This window comes from Crotalus tigris, unplaced genomic scaffold (assembly GCF_016545835.1).
Source record: "Crotalus tigris isolate CLP2741 ecotype Arizona unplaced genomic scaffold, ASM1654583v1 scf7180000017743.441908, whole genome shotgun sequence".
In the NCBI taxonomy this organism is placed as follows: domain Eukaryota; kingdom Metazoa; phylum Chordata; class Lepidosauria; order Squamata; family Viperidae; genus Crotalus; species Crotalus tigris.
The window spans coordinates 140,431-157,714 of NW_024096610.1; the positions used below are offsets into that span (position 1 = coordinate 140,431).

The 17,284-nt window shown below is 40.8% G+C and overlaps 1 long non-coding RNA gene across 1 annotated transcript in view; it reads right to left on the minus strand.

Annotated features, from left to right (window-relative positions):
• The window catches only part of LOC120306667, a 63,040-nt gene extending 54,324 nt beyond the window's left edge, over positions 1-8,716 (minus strand). Inside the window, exon 1 of the long non-coding RNA XR_005556367.1 lies at positions 8,508-8,716. This is a non-coding gene — a long non-coding RNA (uncharacterized LOC120306667). The remainder of the gene's footprint in view (positions 1-8,507) is intronic.
• Positions 8,717-17,284: the final 8,568 nt, after the last annotated feature.

Sequence of the window (17,284 nt, forward strand, 5' to 3'; positions counted from 1 at the left end):
CTTGATGGTGAGATTTGAACCGCTGACCTGCTGAACACAGTCAGCTAAAGTGGCCTGCAGTACTGCACTCTAACTGCTGCGCCACCTGGGTGAAAACCAAGGAATTCTAGGGCTAGAGCTTATGTACCGAAGACAAATTCCTTGTGTGTCTAATCACACTTGGCCAATAAATAATTGTATTGTATTGTATTGTATTTATTCCATTGTATTGTATTGTATTGTATTCCATTCCATTTGTATTGATAAATCAGGAGGTTAAGTCAAACAATATCAGAAAAAGGCAATGGATAAAATCATTACTATGCTGTTTCGATCCTGATTGGCTCAAGGCTAACTCAGCGTTCCATCCTTTGAGGTTGGTAAAATGAGTACCCAAATTGTTGGGGGCAATATGCTGACACTGTAAACTATTTAAAGAGGGCTGTAAAGCATTATGAAGCAGTATATAAGTCTAAGACGTGCTATTGCTGTAGAGGGCTGTAAAGCACTATGAAGCAGTATATAAGTCTAAGACGCGCTATTGCTGTTTTGGACTAAGTCTTCCATTGATACCTTTCAAATTATTTTTTACTAAAAGCTTACTCTCCTCCTCATCTCCATACATCAGAATAAGCAGGAATGATAAGAGCAAGAGGAATCCTTCATCAGTCCTAGGCTGTTATGTGGATTGTGTAGTTCTGAATAGTAGGCTACATAGAGAAGTTGGTGCACTGTATCTTTTTTAATAGAGTTGGAACTTGGCCAGCTATTCTTAGAAGGTTTTTGGTGCTAAATGGAATAAAGTCTCTTACTTTTCCAACAGCTGATTCACAAGGCTTGGTCCACCCACCCTTAACTGTTTGTGTATGCACTTATGTGTACACTCATGCACAAACATATACACAAATACAAACAGACTGTATTTGTATTTGTTTCTTTGAGTCAGTACTGACTGCTGGCAACTGCCTGGACAAGTTCTTGTAGTTTCTTGGCAACGTTTTTTAGAAATGGTTTGCCATGGCCTCCTTTCTAGGGCTGAGAGAGAGTGATTGATCCAAGGTCACGTAGCTGGGTGCCTAAGACAGGACTAGAACTCATGGTCTCCCAATTTAGGCATATACACATACACATACACACACTAAGGCAAGGGATGATGTGACAGTTCTTGGTCCATATATGAAGACAACCAAGAAATTTACTAAAGAGAAACAGAGTCTTTTACCTTCCCATAGCACAGGAAGAGAAATGGAAAAAGAGAGGGTTGATACTTTGCACTGACTCCTTTCTCTTGAACAGCAATTTGTGAATGCATTCAATGACTCTAAGATGTAGCTGGTTTGAAAACACACAGATACATATGCAATGTACACGCACATGTACACACCCACACCCGCATACATACACATCAATAAAAGAACTACAGCAATCCAAGCCAGGTGCTATACTATGGGACCCCACAAGAATTGCACCTACCTTGACAAGCTGAGTTGATCAACTTGGATGGGCAATATGAGTAAATTTAAGACAGTTTGCTGAGCAAAATATTTGCTGTGTAGAAGAGTTCTTATATCAGCTCTGGCCTTCGAGCTAACTCCTAACACCAAATAGCAGTCCAAAGACTGCCTTTAAACTCTCATGGAAAACCTAGCTGAGCTAGGGTTTAGAGATTCTAGGCCAGGCATGTCAAACTCACAACGTCATGTGACGTCACGCGATGTATCACAACTTTTTCCCCATTGCCGGCAATGGGGTGGGCGTGGTTTCAGTATGATGCATCTGGCCCACAGGTTGGCAGTTTGACATGCCTGCTCTAGGCCTTCTTTCATAAGAATGTAGGTCAAGGTCTGATACTACCCCATCAACCTCTAATTAACAGGATTTTGTGCACAGGCTTAAAATGCTAAATTTTAGTCTTCAAATGCACAACCTAAAGCCAGTACACCATAAAAAGGAGACAGCCCATTTATTCTCTTTTGTAGATTGCAAATGATCAGAGACTGCAATGTTTTTTACAATATTTTTTAATTTTAAAATATTTTAAATATCCTTGTGGACTACCTTTATTTAATCCTTATACCATATGTGTGTGTGTGAGAGAGAGTATGTTATAATCTTTTTTACACTAACAACAAGCTGACATTTAATTTTTTACTCTCAATTGAGATACTATTTTTTTTATTTCAGCTGGGATTTTGCTTTCCTTTTCAAATTTTATTCATCTGTCATTTTTTAATACCTCTTGGATTACAAACTATATCAAGAGGGCAACATCAACATTAGCCACTGAATGGATCAAAAGGAGAACAAAAGAAATCCCAGAACTCCTGACAGTTAACCAATGGAATGGCTTGACTTCAGAGGTGTGGGTGCCCTATCACAGGAGGTTTTTGAGAGGAGATTGGACAGCCAAAGAACTCCATTTGGGCCAGTCGCTCTCTCTCAGCCCAAGCCATTTCACAGGGTAGTTGTGGGGAAAATAGGAGGAGGAAGGAATATAAAAATAATAAAGACAGGATATAAATAAAATTAAAAGTAAATATCTTAAGTAAACCAGAAAACCCAATAGTTCAAGAAGAAAAAAAAACAGGAGTCATCTACAACATACCATGTAAGGACTGTAACAGCCACTGTGTGGGACCGACAGGCAGAAGACTAGCAGAGTGCATCCTAACACCAAATAGCGGTCCAAAGACATGATGAAAACTCCTCAATTTCACAACACATGATCATATGAAATCATAGTTTGAAGTGGGAATCTATTCTAGACTAAGCTAAATCCAAAAATGCTATCGAATTCCTAGATACACTCAAATAAATCAGATATCAACAGGACATAGAGTTAAATAACATTTACACATCATTCGAAAGAAAAAAAAAGCTAAGAAGGGACAAAAACAAAAACAATAGTCAATACCCTGATAAGCAGGGATTAATACCAGACAAAATATGGAGCAAAAATCAATACCCTAATTGAGAAACTACAAGGATAGAACTTGTAGTTTCTTGAATGGCAAGACAAGCTACTTTATATAAACGGGAAAACCCCTACTCACTAACACTGATGATGTTACCTAGGCAAGTAATGAAATATCTGCAAGCAAATAACCAAGCTTGAAAGGCACTAAAAAATCCAATTTTCAACTATTGCAGCAAATAGAATTCTAACTATTCTGAGAACAAAATTATTTTGCCATCTTGTTCCCCTGGGGATTCCAAATTAAGCTAAATGTCTCATATTACAGCACACCTTTCCCTGCAACTAAAAATGCACGTATGATGCTTGTTATGATAGCCAAGATTAATTTGCTTACATGTTGCCTTGTCTGAGCTCACACACTATGAAGGTTAAAGATAAAAGTACATCATGGAGAACCAAAACAGCATGATCATATTGTTATAGCCTCGTGGCTAAAAAGACTCAAGCTCAACGTGCAGGAATTTTTACCTTTTTTTTCACTTTGCAGGAGATCTGTTAGCAAAATACTACAGCAATCATATTAGCATCTGTTAAATGCTGGAAAAATACAAAGTATTGGGGCTTATTTTTAATTGTACTAACAACTCTGACTAAATGTTATGCTCCAACAGTTTCTCTCTTTTTGAAATGTATTCCTCTAATTAAATATCTTTCATAAGAAAAATGACCTTCCCAGTGGACTCCAATTCTTTGAGATTCATTATACTTGACTGGAATAAAAGACCATTCACACTACTGTATTTGCCTTTAAATCCAACAATCAGAGAGATGCAAGAAGGTAATTGTTGAGTCCGTGGCGGGAAAACAGACACGAGAAGCAGCTGGAGTTCTCAGTTTCATTTATTCAGCGTTCAGCTTACAGGAAGATGGCTTCAGCCTCGCCCAAACGCCTCGCAGCCTCTTATATAGGCAACTCCCGGGTAAATGGGTTACTTTTCCCGCGCCAGCACCCGCGCATGCGCACGGCGCTGGCGACAGCCTGTCTGGTCCCGGGCAGCTTTGCACCTGCCCGGGACTGCCTGCAAACGCCCGAGCCGTTTGCAAGGCTCGGGACATAACACCCCTTTCCCCCGGGCTAAAACTACTACCAACATACAACATTTATTTTATATGACATTTTGCTCCCCAGTGCTCCCACTGATTACTGGCTTTTGCCTTGCCAGCAATGTTATGTAATCTTCTAGATACTTAGGAGATTTCTTTGCTCTCTGTGACCTTCTTAGCTCTGGGTTACTGGCATAAGTCCCCTGACTGGAGGGAGGCGTGAGCCTGTTCTCTCTATTGTGCCCTGGTGTCTTCCAAGGACTGTGCCCCGATGCCTGGCCTGCTTGCTTGCCCACCGGGCTCGTCAGGCCAGGGCTTCTGTTACTTTGTGACCTGGTTGACCTACCTAGCTGTAGACCCTCAGGCCCCTTGAAGTGATAGCCGCTGCTGGGCGTCTCTGTAGAACCTCCTAGGTCAGTCCAAGACCTGTCAGGAGGCTGTCCATTCCCTGAACCCCATTCTGTGTTCGGGCTCGTGTGGGTTTCTGTACTTTCCCAAAACTCAGGTGTTCCCTGATTTGTGCTAGGGTTGTTGTAGTCGGGACTTGGTTCCTCGACTAGCTCTGTGTATGTTTGACCCCCTGTAGGATTTGGGGTAAGGTCAGGCCAACCTTGGGAATTGTGTGCCAGCTCTCTTGCGGGGAATGATTTGTTGGGATGCCCCCGGGTATCCTCCGTGACTGGAGTGCTGTGTGATGTGTGTGGAAAGTGAGTATGCCCCCGGGGTGACTCCCTGGCTGGAGTAGGCGTGAGTGCCTGTTGTGTGGGTAAGCTCCATGACTTTTCTTTTCGGAGCAATTGCAGAACCTTGGGACGAGGCCGTTTGTGGCTCCATCAGTGGAGATGGGCAGTAGCTCTTGCCCTTCCCTTTGCTCCAAAGGGTCCCCCTCCCCCCCTGGAAAAGACCCAGGAGTCTCAGCAGAAAAGTCCGCCTAGAGCGGAAGTTGGTCGATGTGCCGACGCAGGACACGACCGTTGTCCAGGGCAACCTCGTAGGAGAGAGGACCTGTGATCCTGGACACAGAAGCGGGGACCCATGTATGACCAGGCCCGTAATTGCGAGCCCAAACCGGGGCACCCACAAGTAGTTGTCTAGGTGCCCTAGGATGTGAGGTAGATGAAGGCAGTCTGTCCGGATGCAACCGGTCAAGTCTAGTAGTAAGTTGGCGCCCCCAACGAAGTTCAGCTGGACTTCTCCCTGTAGAAGTGGACGGTGTGGTGCGATAAGAAAGGAGAAAGTCAGCCACCTGTGATGCCAGTCCCCGTAGGTGAGTCTCTTCAAGGCGTCCTTTGCGATGCGCACCATGCGTTCAGCCATACCGTTGGTGGACGGGTGAAAAGGCGCAGACGTGGCATGACGAATCAGGTTTGCCTGTAAGAAAGCCTATTCTGGCTGGGGAATCTGGTACCCTTCAGGCGTTCTTCTTGGGGTTGTGCCTTTCGTCGGCCCAGGCACACAGCTGCAATGTGCCCTTGTTTACCGCATGCCCGGCAGGTAGCGGAGTGGAACTTGCAGTCGGTTCTCCTGTGGCGACCTCCACAGCCGATGCACTTGAGCGGAGCCGAAGAGCTTCCCTTCTGGTTCTCTTCCTTCGCGGGGTGTAGACGGTCGACTTCCTCGTCCGGATCCTCCTCGGAGTTTCGTCGGACGTCTTCCTGGTGCACGGACGCACCCTCTGCACTGTTTCTGATTGGCCGCATGTTTTTGACGGCGCCGCCTGCTGCTTCTTCTGTGGTGACTTCCCTTAAGGCGTCTTGGAAGGATAATTCTTCCTTTGCGAAAAGTCTCTGTTGTAGCTCGCGATGCCTTAACCCGCACACGAATCGGTCCCTCAGTCGTTCCTCGAGGTCCTTGCACTCGCAGGGCTTGGCGGCCTTCCGTAACGCGGCGATGTATTCCTTGGCTGACTCACCGGACCGTTGATCCCTTTGTTCGAAGGTGTGGCGCCATGAGATAACGGACACCTTTGGATGGAAATGCTCCTTCAGCAGCTTCTTCAGGTCTGCGTAGCTTACAGACTCTACTGGGACAGGTGCTGCAAGGTTTTCTGCGATTTCGAAGGCGTCTTGGCCGCAAACGCAAAGCAGGGTGGCTGCCTTCAAGCTATCTTCCCTCACTTGGTTTGCCTTGAACTAGTTCTCCATTCTGGATACGTAGGACTCCCACCGCTCTGGATGTGAGACGTCGAATTCCGAAAGCCTTCCGATTTTCGCCATCTTCGGATCTTCAGTAGACGGGTCTATCAGCCAGCCTACCCCCGAATGCGCACCGGATTGGCGGGCAGCTGCCGAGTCGACGCCGTTCCTCTTTCGCCGCTCAGGACTCCTTGGGTAAGCTTACACTTCTTCCTTTCCAGGTAGTGCAAGGCATCCCACCCTCGTCGCCAGTGTTGAGTCCGTGGCGGGAAAACAGACACGAGAAGCAGCTGGAGTTCTCAGTTTCTTTTATTCAGCGTTCAGCTTACAGGAAGATGGCTTCAGCCTCGCCCAAACGCCTCGCAGCCTCTTATATAGGCAACTCCCGGGTAAATGGGTTACTTTTTCCGCGCCAGCACCCGCGCATGCGCACGGCGCTGGCGACAGCCTGTCTGGTCCCGGGCAGCTTTGCACCTGCCCGGGACTGCCTGCAAACGCCCGAGCCGTTTGCAAGGCTCGGGACATAACAGTAATGGCAGCCTGTCTTTTACCATTTCCTCCTTCCTATGAGGTTTTTTTTTTTAAATTAGACCCATATGCTTCCTTTAACAATTGTCTTTCTGATCGTTATTCTTTTGTATTTTTTCCTACTTCTTTGTCTAACATAATATCTTTCCCATTACAGTCTTATTTAAAAGTAAACAAACATTTTAATCATCAGGAACAAGTAGGTATATCTTTTGTTAAGAAAAGAGCATAATAACTGCTTATTATCTGATTCAAATCTGTCCTCACTGGCTTAGTAATTACATCATACGGCAATTTACACTTGTCATTTCTTACCCACTAGGACTAAGAATAAAAACCTGAGTCCACTTCATCTTATTAAGCTCACTGAACATGATCTTGACAAGTGTGCAAGGAATGTATTATATGGATGAGAATGCTGTCAAGAGATGGGAAGCTGCCTCAGTTCAGCAATGCAAGTTAATCTGGTAATTTGGCTCATATCTAAGACCGAATGGTATCTTGAGCTTTCTTAAAAGCTGATGCTTCTCCAGTGATTATAAGCAGGAGATCAACAAAAAGCTGTTATTTTTTTTTTGTTCCTTGGCAGAAATAGGCAGGCAGGCACTGTGAAATATGGAACATTTCAGTCCAACAAGTGCTCAATATAGGGAGAAGAAAGATTTGTTTTCAGCATTTCTTTCTATTAAAAAATCCTTGCTAGTAGAAAAATCAGCACAAGAGAGTAAAAAGCTGGATATCTCTGTTCATGGTTTTTTTTTTCACCAGGAATATTTCGTATTATAAAGATATCTCATTTCAAAATGTACTCTGAAATGGAGCATTTCACTGTGCACAGATAATTTTAGAATAAGGTAATTTGGAATTTTAAAGACAGACACAAAAGAAAGATTTGAGCATCCATGGTTTAGATGAGGACTGGAAATTTATGTCAGTGAAAAGAGCCTTATCTCAGAGAGAAACCTCTGAACAAACATCATTCCTTCCTATCTTTTCCTTTCCAACACTACTCTCCCCAACATGGAATCCTGCAGCTGGTGATTATGGGAACTGTAGTGATGCCACATTTATGTGGAGAAGGATGATGCAACATAACCTGGTAATGCATTCAACCCAATTGTATGCAGATTTTGGAGCTCATTATTCACTAGCCTTCAGATTAACTACTAAGAATAGCTTGCTTAAAAAATATGTAATTTTTAACACTCTTAAGAACTTGTCTTCATAAAGCACCATTCGACTAACTTGCAAAGAAAAGAAATAGTTCGAGTATGACAACTGTAATTAGTAAAGCTTAAAAACAGGATATAGATTATTATAGTTGCATGTGATTGATGATTTTTGTTTGATTGAACTTTACCTAAAACTGTATTAATTTTAATAAGCAATATTATATTTAGGAAACAGAGAGGAAATTTTTGATAATTAATTTGAGCTATACGTATATGATTTTGTTTTTGAATGATTTGACACCATTGTGTCCTAAACTGGAAAAAAAATGGAAAAAACCAATAAAACTTTTTATAAAAAAAGAAAAGAAAAGAAATAGCATGATTAGCAGCATCATTTAATGTCAGTACCAGTTTAAACCCATAAGATAAAAAGAAGGGTCACAAAGACAGAACAAGACTTTTTTTTTGAAAAACATACTCTGGGGAAGAAAAAGAAGAGGGGAATTCTTAGCACAGCTTCTTTATATTCTGCAACTCAGTCTGCAAAGATTTTCAATTCCTACTGAAATATCCCCTTTTATGTGAAATTACTAATTTATCTCTTTACTCTTTATCCCAAATGAGGTTTGATTCTCACAAATAACAGATGGTGATAAACTGATTTGGACTCACATTCTGTTTGCAGCTCTGGGCTTGATGATGGAAAGCCCCATTATCCAAAAGGTATCTTTCCAAGCAGAATAGCAGCAGGCTGGGAGGAGACCTCAACAAAAATCTCTCGTCTCCCACATCTAATTTTTATATGAAGGGAATCTGTCACACAGCAGCACATTATTTTCAGTTTTAAAAAGCAATATGAACTATTGCCATTTTTACCTGATTATTTTGAACATGATACACTCTCATTTATACCTTTACAATAGCTTTATATAAGTCTCCCTCCCCCCCAGGCTCAATAAACCAGTTCTGCCTGTTTTTCTGCCTAGCTACTAAAAATAAGGTGAAACTCAATATGGCCCAAGGGTTCAACCTGGTGGCTCTGCAAACTGACTGAAATATATATACAAGTAATCCTTACTTACAACCACAATTGGGACCAGAACTTCTATTGTTAAGCAATGGAGTTGTTAAGTGAGTCGTGCCTCATTTTAATGCCCTTTTGCTGTGGTGATTAAGCAAATCACTGCACTTAAGTAAATTGTGCAGTTGTTCAGGAAATCCAGCTTTCCCTATTGACTTTGTTTGTCTGAAGCTGGTTGGGAAGATCATAAATGGCTATCATGTGACCCTGGCATGCTGCAATTGTCATTAATATCTGTTGGTTTCCAAGTGCCCAAATTTTCATCTTGTGACCATGGCTAGGCAGCAATGGTTGTAAGTGCGAAGACTGATCATAAGTCACTTTTTTCAGTATCATCATAACTATAAATGGCCATTAAACAAATGGTCGTCAGTCAAGGATTACCTGTAATTGCTCCACAATATGCCTCTTCTGTGAGCTCTCCCTCTTGTTTCTCATTCCACCATGATTTACTAGCTTTCCCCTTCCCTTCACCTTCACTAAATTTAAATTCGGCATTCATTGTGGCAGGGATTTAACTTTTGTTCACTTCTATCAAGTAAAATGATGGATGGTACCATATAAATATTCACTATCATGGCTGTTATCAATCAATGTGACTAGTGCTTTGGAGAGGGTGGGGGTTCGAGGTTGTACTATATTGTAAAATGGGAGATAATACTTCATAATTTATAGTCACAGGAAATTTTTCATTCATGTTTCCAATTAGCCAGCTATGCAGTAATCAAGGCAGATTTTGTTCTATGAGAAAATATAGGATATAGTAGACCATCTGGTGTTTTCCAGAAATATGTTCATGGCAAGTCCATATATCTTAGTACAGGTAGTCCTCAACTTACAACTATTTGTTTAGTGACCTTAATTCAACATTACAACTGCACTGAAAAAGTGACTTATGACCATTTTTAACTCTTATTCCCAGGGTTAATTGATCAAGATTTGAATGCTTGGCAACTTGTATGTATTTATGACAGTTGCCGTTGCCAGGATTGTGTGATCACTTTTTGTGACCTTCTGGCAAGCAAAGTCAATGAGGAAGCCTGATTCACTTAACAACTGTGTTACTAACAACTATAATGATTGACTTAACAACTGTGACAAGAAAGGTTATAAAATGAGGCAAAACATATCTAACAACTCTTTTGCTTAGCAATGGAAATTTTGGGCTCAGTTGTGGCCATAAGTCGAGGACTACCTGAAACTGTCAGTGTTTTAATTGTTAGGTTATTGTTGTCAGATACATTGTCCCTATCTACTAAATTTTTTCTCTCATGTTGCAGTATAGAGGAGGGATTACCTATTTTCCATAGAAGAATTAGAACTGGAATAACCAACGTTATTTGGGATTATAGAGACATGGACTGTTGGTTAAAGCATAACACAGGAATCTGTTCTTGTTTTTGAAACAACATTTATAGGGTGGAGATCTCACTTCCTCATCCCATGATAAAATGGCAGTGACAAAAGAAGACTTGCAGGCAAGATTCGTGAGGACTGTCCTCTCCGCTAGGAAGTTATCTATTGATCAGCTGACTCATCTTGCCTCCAAGTCAGGACTGCATTATTAGGTGGCACCCTCTTCATTTTCTTTGTACCCATTTTGTATGAAGAAAAATATCTGTGGAAGGAGGCATCAGATCAATCTCTGCATCGTCCAAGAAGGCTAAAAAAAAAAAAAAAAAAACTCCTGCCAATATGCAAGAAAAGAGCTGCCACTCAGTGCTGACCTAATTAGGTTATATATTGACCAATGGTATGACTTAATGTAAGACAGATTTCTATGTTGCTATGAAGACTGAAAAAAAACCCTCAACACAGTAAACTCTTAATTTAATTTAATAATTTAATGTTAGTTAAAGTGAGGGTTTACGTCTATGAGAGTAGCATGTTTTTAGTGTTAAAATAGGAAAATCATGACTTTTCAAATGTACTACATTTCTCATTAATCATAGAGGGCAAATTTGGAAGTCATTTGATAGAATGGTGGGAACTGTGGTTCAACAACGTTTGGAGGTCTCTGAGTTTCCCATATCTATTTTAGGAATTTAAGTAAGATGAATATATTCAGACACACTATGAAAAAGTGGTGATGAAAGTGATACAAATCCATTTACATTTTACTAATGTTCAAGTTCCTGAGCATAGAAATTATCTTTTCTTGCTCTTTTAGCATAACATAATCCATCAGATTTATTAACTCATCTCAGCCACTCTTGTGCAACAGAGTGCTTGTATGAATAAAATATATCAAATTATGTCACTTGACAGCATTGCTATTCTCATTCATTAAAATGAAAACTTTTCCAGGAAAATGGAAAACATGGTGAAAACATACTCATTTGAACTTGAATATTCAGTAACTGAAGGCTCATTATTAAGAAATCATTTGATTGCCATATTAGTCAAGAGGGTAGCCCACATTATAATTAAAGTTAAATAATCAAATATTAATTCATTATTATAAAAAATGAATTGAAATTGAAATGTTTATTTGGGTCAAGCTGGGCAACATTACTCCATGTAATTAACTTCATGTGTGGTTATTTCTGAAGTCCTTCATTCTGACTGCTTCATCAACAGCATTTTGCAGAATATCACCATTGGATATGATTTCACTGAAGTAACTGCTTACAAAGTGAGAATATAAAGCTGCTTTGTCAGTTACTTCATTAACAAGAAAAAAACCCTGATCACTTAACATAAGCAGAATCAAACATTGCCACAGTTCTAGTCAATTCAGTGACTAACCTTGGAAAGCTTTCTTGTGAAAGAACTTGTAGAAGTCCACAATACCAATATTCATATACCTCTGTTTCAGAATAACGTTGTGCTGAAGCTCCACTCGTCTATATGCAGTTGTTTTGAAATGCTATCAATTTTCATAACAAATGGATTGGCAAAGTTTTATTTCAAGAGCTTTAAACTCTTTAAAACTCTTTAGGCAGATTATTTATAGGCATATTCTATTAAGCCAGTGGTGGGATTCAGCCAGTTCATACCACTTCAGCAGAACTGGTAGCTAATTTTTTGTTGCCCAAGCCCAGAATGGACTTCTGGAAGAGGCATCCACACAGAGAACCAGTTGTTCACCTATTTGAATCCCACCACTGCATTAAGCACTGTGGTTCAGCCATTCCTAATGAATTTAGGTCTGAGAAATTAGCTATGTTGCCAACTGCAAATAATTTTGCCCATAAAAAAAGCTCAGTTTGACACTAGTTCTTTATAAGAGCTAAATGCCTTAGGTGATCTTATAAATCTAAAAGACATCAATGATAAATGGTGCCCTCCAGACATACTTAAGGGTGTTTTCATCAACTACATCTGGAAGTCTCCATATTAGGAAAGACATTGTCATTATTGCTATTATGATTGGTCAGAAAGCCAGCCAGATATTTAAACTGGAGTTGGCATTACTGTCTACCTATGAAGTCACTTCTAAGGACCTAGGATAGGCAGCTGGTGTTTGATGGTGTTAAAGGTATTGTTGCAAAAAGTAAGCTGTTCCAAGTAAAGCTGACTTTTGAAAATGACAGGTAAATGCTGATGGTGTTCAATAGTGTTCCAATTGTTTTGGGATTGCACCCAAGGCACCTATTACTATTGGCACTATCTTTGCTTTCTATTTGTTCTATTTCCATTTGCAGGTCTTTATATTTTTTCAGTTCTTTCTCTTCTGTTCTGCTGTCTCCAGACAAGTATTGCCGTGTCCACTATCCAGACATTTTTATCTTTCTTATTGATAATTGTTAAGTCTTGGGTGTTATGTAGAAGGTACTTTTCTGTTTAAATTCTAAAGTTCCAGAGCACTTAAGCTTCTTCATTTTCTATTATTTTCCCTATTTTGTGGTCCCACCAGTTCTTGCTTGCAGATCTTCCAATATACTATTGTTGCTATTTTGTCATGCCATTGTTTGTAATCAATCTGTATGATCTTCTTACAGCACCTGAGTAGGTGGTCTATTGTTTCTTTAGTTTCTTTGCAGAGGCAGCATTTTTTGTCTGTTGCTGTCTTCTCAATTCTGGCTTTGTATGTATTCTTTCTTAAGGCTTAATCTTATCCAGCCAGAATTAACCCCTCTGTATTTTTCTTCAATTTTCTTGCTCTTAGCCATTGCCAGGCCTTGTTGTTACCCGCTTTTCTCACTCTACTAACTTGTGATACTTGGTATTATTCAACTGTAAAATGTCCAGATACTTGTAGGTTTCATTCCAATGGCTTCTGGTGCCTTTGAAATGCCATTACTGTTATACCTAAAAGCAGTGCTTTTTTTCTAAAAGAAAAAAAAAAGATGCCGGAACTCACACATGTCATACAACCCACCTTGCCTACCCTACAAGGTTCCATCCAAAAAAGGTGCCAGAACTCCGTTCTGGGCATTCTATGAGAAAAAAATCCCTGCCTAAAAGGATATCTAAATTGGTAGTCTCTTTGCCCAGACTTTTGCTAGCCTTAGACCAGTGGTTCTCAACCTTTTTAATGCCGCGACCCCCAACCGGTCATAAGTCGAGGATTAAACCAGTCGTAAGTCGAGGACTAAACCAGTCGTAAGTCGAGGACTACCCAATCGGTCGTAAGTCGAGGACTTTCTCTGCCTGCGAGCACCGCGCATGCGTGGTGCTGCCCCCTGCATCGGCCGAGGCGTAGCTGGCAAGCGGCAGAGACAGAGCAGGCCAACCACTGGCTGGGCCACCAGCTGGCCCAGCCCAAGGGAGGTAAGGCACCCGCTGGAAAAGGGAAAAAAAATGGCTGACAGCCTTGCTTGATGACCCCCGTGAAATGGTCGATCAACCCCAAATGGTGTCGCGACCCATAGGTTGAGAACCACTGCCTTAGACCAAACACTTTTCTTGTGAAATAAGTATGCAGCAATGTTTTACTCAGGAAATAGTCTGTTCATTTTACCAAGATAGAAACTTGACAGAAAACTTGACAGAAAACTTCCTTGAGTCTTTTGTTATCATTATTCACTGGAGCACAACATGCAACTATCATAATGTATGAGTTCTTGTTTTCTAATATGCTCATAACCTTCTAGATAATGCCAACTCATACTTTCTGACACACATCTTGCTCATTCATTCATTGTTACAGTAAACTGATACCTTCACTTCTTTGCATATGTTCATTAACTCCACTCCACAAAATCAGATCTACTTTATCTTTTCATTTCCCCTAGTTTCAATCCACCCCCTACTATCTATTTTGCTTTTAAAAATGCCATTCATAAATTCATCCTTTTAAGCATTTTCTTCTTTTACATCCCAAGTTGAAATATTCCATGCAAGTTGAAATCACATCTTTAGTTCACTAGGGTTTTCACATTATGTTTTTTTTAGTAAGATAAAGAAAAAGTAGATTAACAGCTTTGGATATTCTTTATATAGACTTGCGTTTCCAATTTGCTCTTGTCTCTTCTGCTGGACATACAGGATATTCAGAAAGGATAGTATTTTGTTATCTTCTTCCTTTGTGACCTTTATTTCTGTGAAGATATTGATAGTTTTACATGTCTTTTCTTGTTATTCCTTTTTATTATAACAAAGGTGTTGTCTACACATAGGATCCATACTTTTAGTTGTACGTGTGAGAGTGCTATAGTTTCTGGATGCTGCATTATTATCTCTGCTACGAGTCCTGAAAGTACTGATTTCATGGGTTTTCCTCTGATTTGTCAGTGTATTTATCTATCAAACTGAAAATAGATTGTGAGGAAGAGATTAATGAGATCCCTGATTCTAGGTATTTTGTTCTTAATGTATTTGACTAGGTCAGGTGCATTGTGTAATACGGGCTGCCATGGATTCTTTCATTAGTTCTGAAGCTATGGATGTGAACAGTGCTGTGTCATTAAATGAAACCATAATTTCATATCTATTTATAGTTCTTTGATTTTCAGAAGGCAATGTAGTGGGGAGTTGATAGAATATTCATTCCTCTGTATAAGTTGTCCAAGTTTTTTTTAAAAAAATTCTATGGCTATGTTTTAAGTTGGAGTCTCTGATAATGATATACCGGGATGAACAGGAACGTTGAAGCTTGTGTCCACTGCTTTTCATCTGCCAGCATCCTTCTTTTTGTGATTTGATCTTTCTTGGGTAGTTCATTGAGGGTTATCTGCATCAGATTGTCCAATTTCAGTATTGGGTTCATGTTTATTGTAATGTATATTTGTCCTCCAATAATTCTTTGGCTTCCAATATGTATTGTGTTCTGCCTGTGATAACCATGGATTGATCTTTGTCTTCTGGGAACATGGTATTGATTTGGTTCTTCTTTAGGTTTTTGAGGGCTGCTGTGTTCTCTGCTTTAACTTGGTTCTGTTTCTATATTCTTCTGATCTGTGGTATGATTGTCTTGCTTGTCTTTCCTGGGGTTTAAATGCTGGTTCTGAGTCTGCAAAGAATTCTAAGTGATGTGCCAATGTTATAGTTGAGATCTTTCTGAAGGATATTATGTTTTGCAGTGGATAGTAGGTGGCTGGACATGTTGACTGCCCATTCAGGTTCAAGGTGCCTCTTCACTTCTAAAGTTTTGTTTTACTTTTTCAACTTGTCTTAGTGATATAGTCAGCATTTTGTGTGTTTTATGTAACAGTCAATATGTGGGGCGGACAGGCAGGAGACTAGCAGAGTGCATTCATGAATACCAACTAGCAGTCAGAAAGCATGATGAAAACTTTTAATATCACAACATATGGGCAGACTCAACACAATTTCAGCTGGGAAACTGAATATCCTAGACCAAGCCAAATCCAAAAATGCTAGGAAATTCCTGGAAGCCTTGCATTTAAACAAATTAAGTATCAAAAGCCACATGGAAATAAATCATATTTACACACCATTCAAAAGAGACAACAAAAAGCTAAGAAAGATATAAAAAGACTATAATACATCCTCTCCAGCAACCAACACTCAGTGATAAACAGGGATTAACCACAGACAAACAATCAAGCAAAAAACAATGTCCTTATCAAAGAACTACCAAGGAGAAAAAGCCCACCAACACTGGCATGGCAAGCTACTAAAATCCACACTCACTAGCATTGATGTTATCTAGATCAGGGCTTTTCAACCTTTTTACCGATTGTACCACTTTTAGAATATGGCAATATTCGAGGACCACCTAGCAAGGTGTCAAAACTTGATGACCAAAAAAAAAAAAAAACCCTGTTCAAAGTTGCAATTGCACTGAAATGACTTATGACCATTTTTCACACTAATGACTTTTGCAGCATGCCCAGGATCATGTGATTTATATTTGGATGCTTGGCAACTGATCCATATTTATAATGGTCACAGTGTTCCAGGGTCATGTGATCCCCTTCTGCAACCTTTTGACAAGCAAAGTCAATGGCAGAGCTGCTTGTGGCCAAGTCCTAAGGTGGGACTTCCTTTCCACCCTCCCTTCCCTGCCTCCCTTTTTCTCATTCCCATCTCCTTCTGAAGGAAGAATTTGAGGCCCCCCCCCATATTTTCCCTCTTCCATATATTGATCAAATAAGGAAAGGCCTCCAGAGACAGAAAAGACAAGCTGCTGAGTGAACTAGTTTTAAAAGGCACATTCCCCTTTAAGAATTAGCTACTGGCTAGAAAGGAAAGTAAGGAGCGCAGCTGGCACTTAAGGAAGAAAAAAAATATAAGTACTGGTTGCCGGTTAAGGCAGCCTCCCCAAATGGCTCCATTCATAAGTAAAGGAATGCTACAGGCAAAATCCATTCAGGAGAAAAATACTTCAAAATCCCTTGCAGCAAAACTTACAACTAACAACAGCAGAGCAATAGAAGCTAACATGAGACATCAGCCAAATAGAAATTGCCAAACACTCCTTAAGAACACTAAGCCCACATTGCACAAATCCCAGAACTTCAAAGTCACAAAAGCACATAAGAATCCTTCCACTTTCCATCTCCCTCCCTCATGCCTCACCTCCAGCCACTGCTGCCTTTTTTCATTCCTCTTGGAGGGTGACCCCTCCCCCGCTACATTTCTTTCCTGTTTGCTGCTGCCAGCACAGGTGGCTGCCACAGCAGTTGTATCAGCTCATGGCCAGCCTGCTTGATCATCTCCTCCTCCTCCTCCTCCTCCTCCTCCTCCTCCTCCTCCTCCTCCTCCTCCTCCTCCTCCTCCTCCTCCTCCTTCTTCTTCTTCTTCTTCTTCTTCTTTGCAGTTGACTCCACCTCCTCCCAAGGCTGCTGCTTTTTCTCTCTCCCCCTCTCCTGCCCAAACTGCCTCCTTTTATAGCCTCTCCTATCTCCGCCCTCACTCCTCCTTTCTCATGGGGGAGGGTGAGCCAGAAGTGAGCCTGGGGCCTTTGCAGCTCCAGAGGACTCTCTCACTGTAAGTCCTTGCCTGTGCTGGTTCTCTC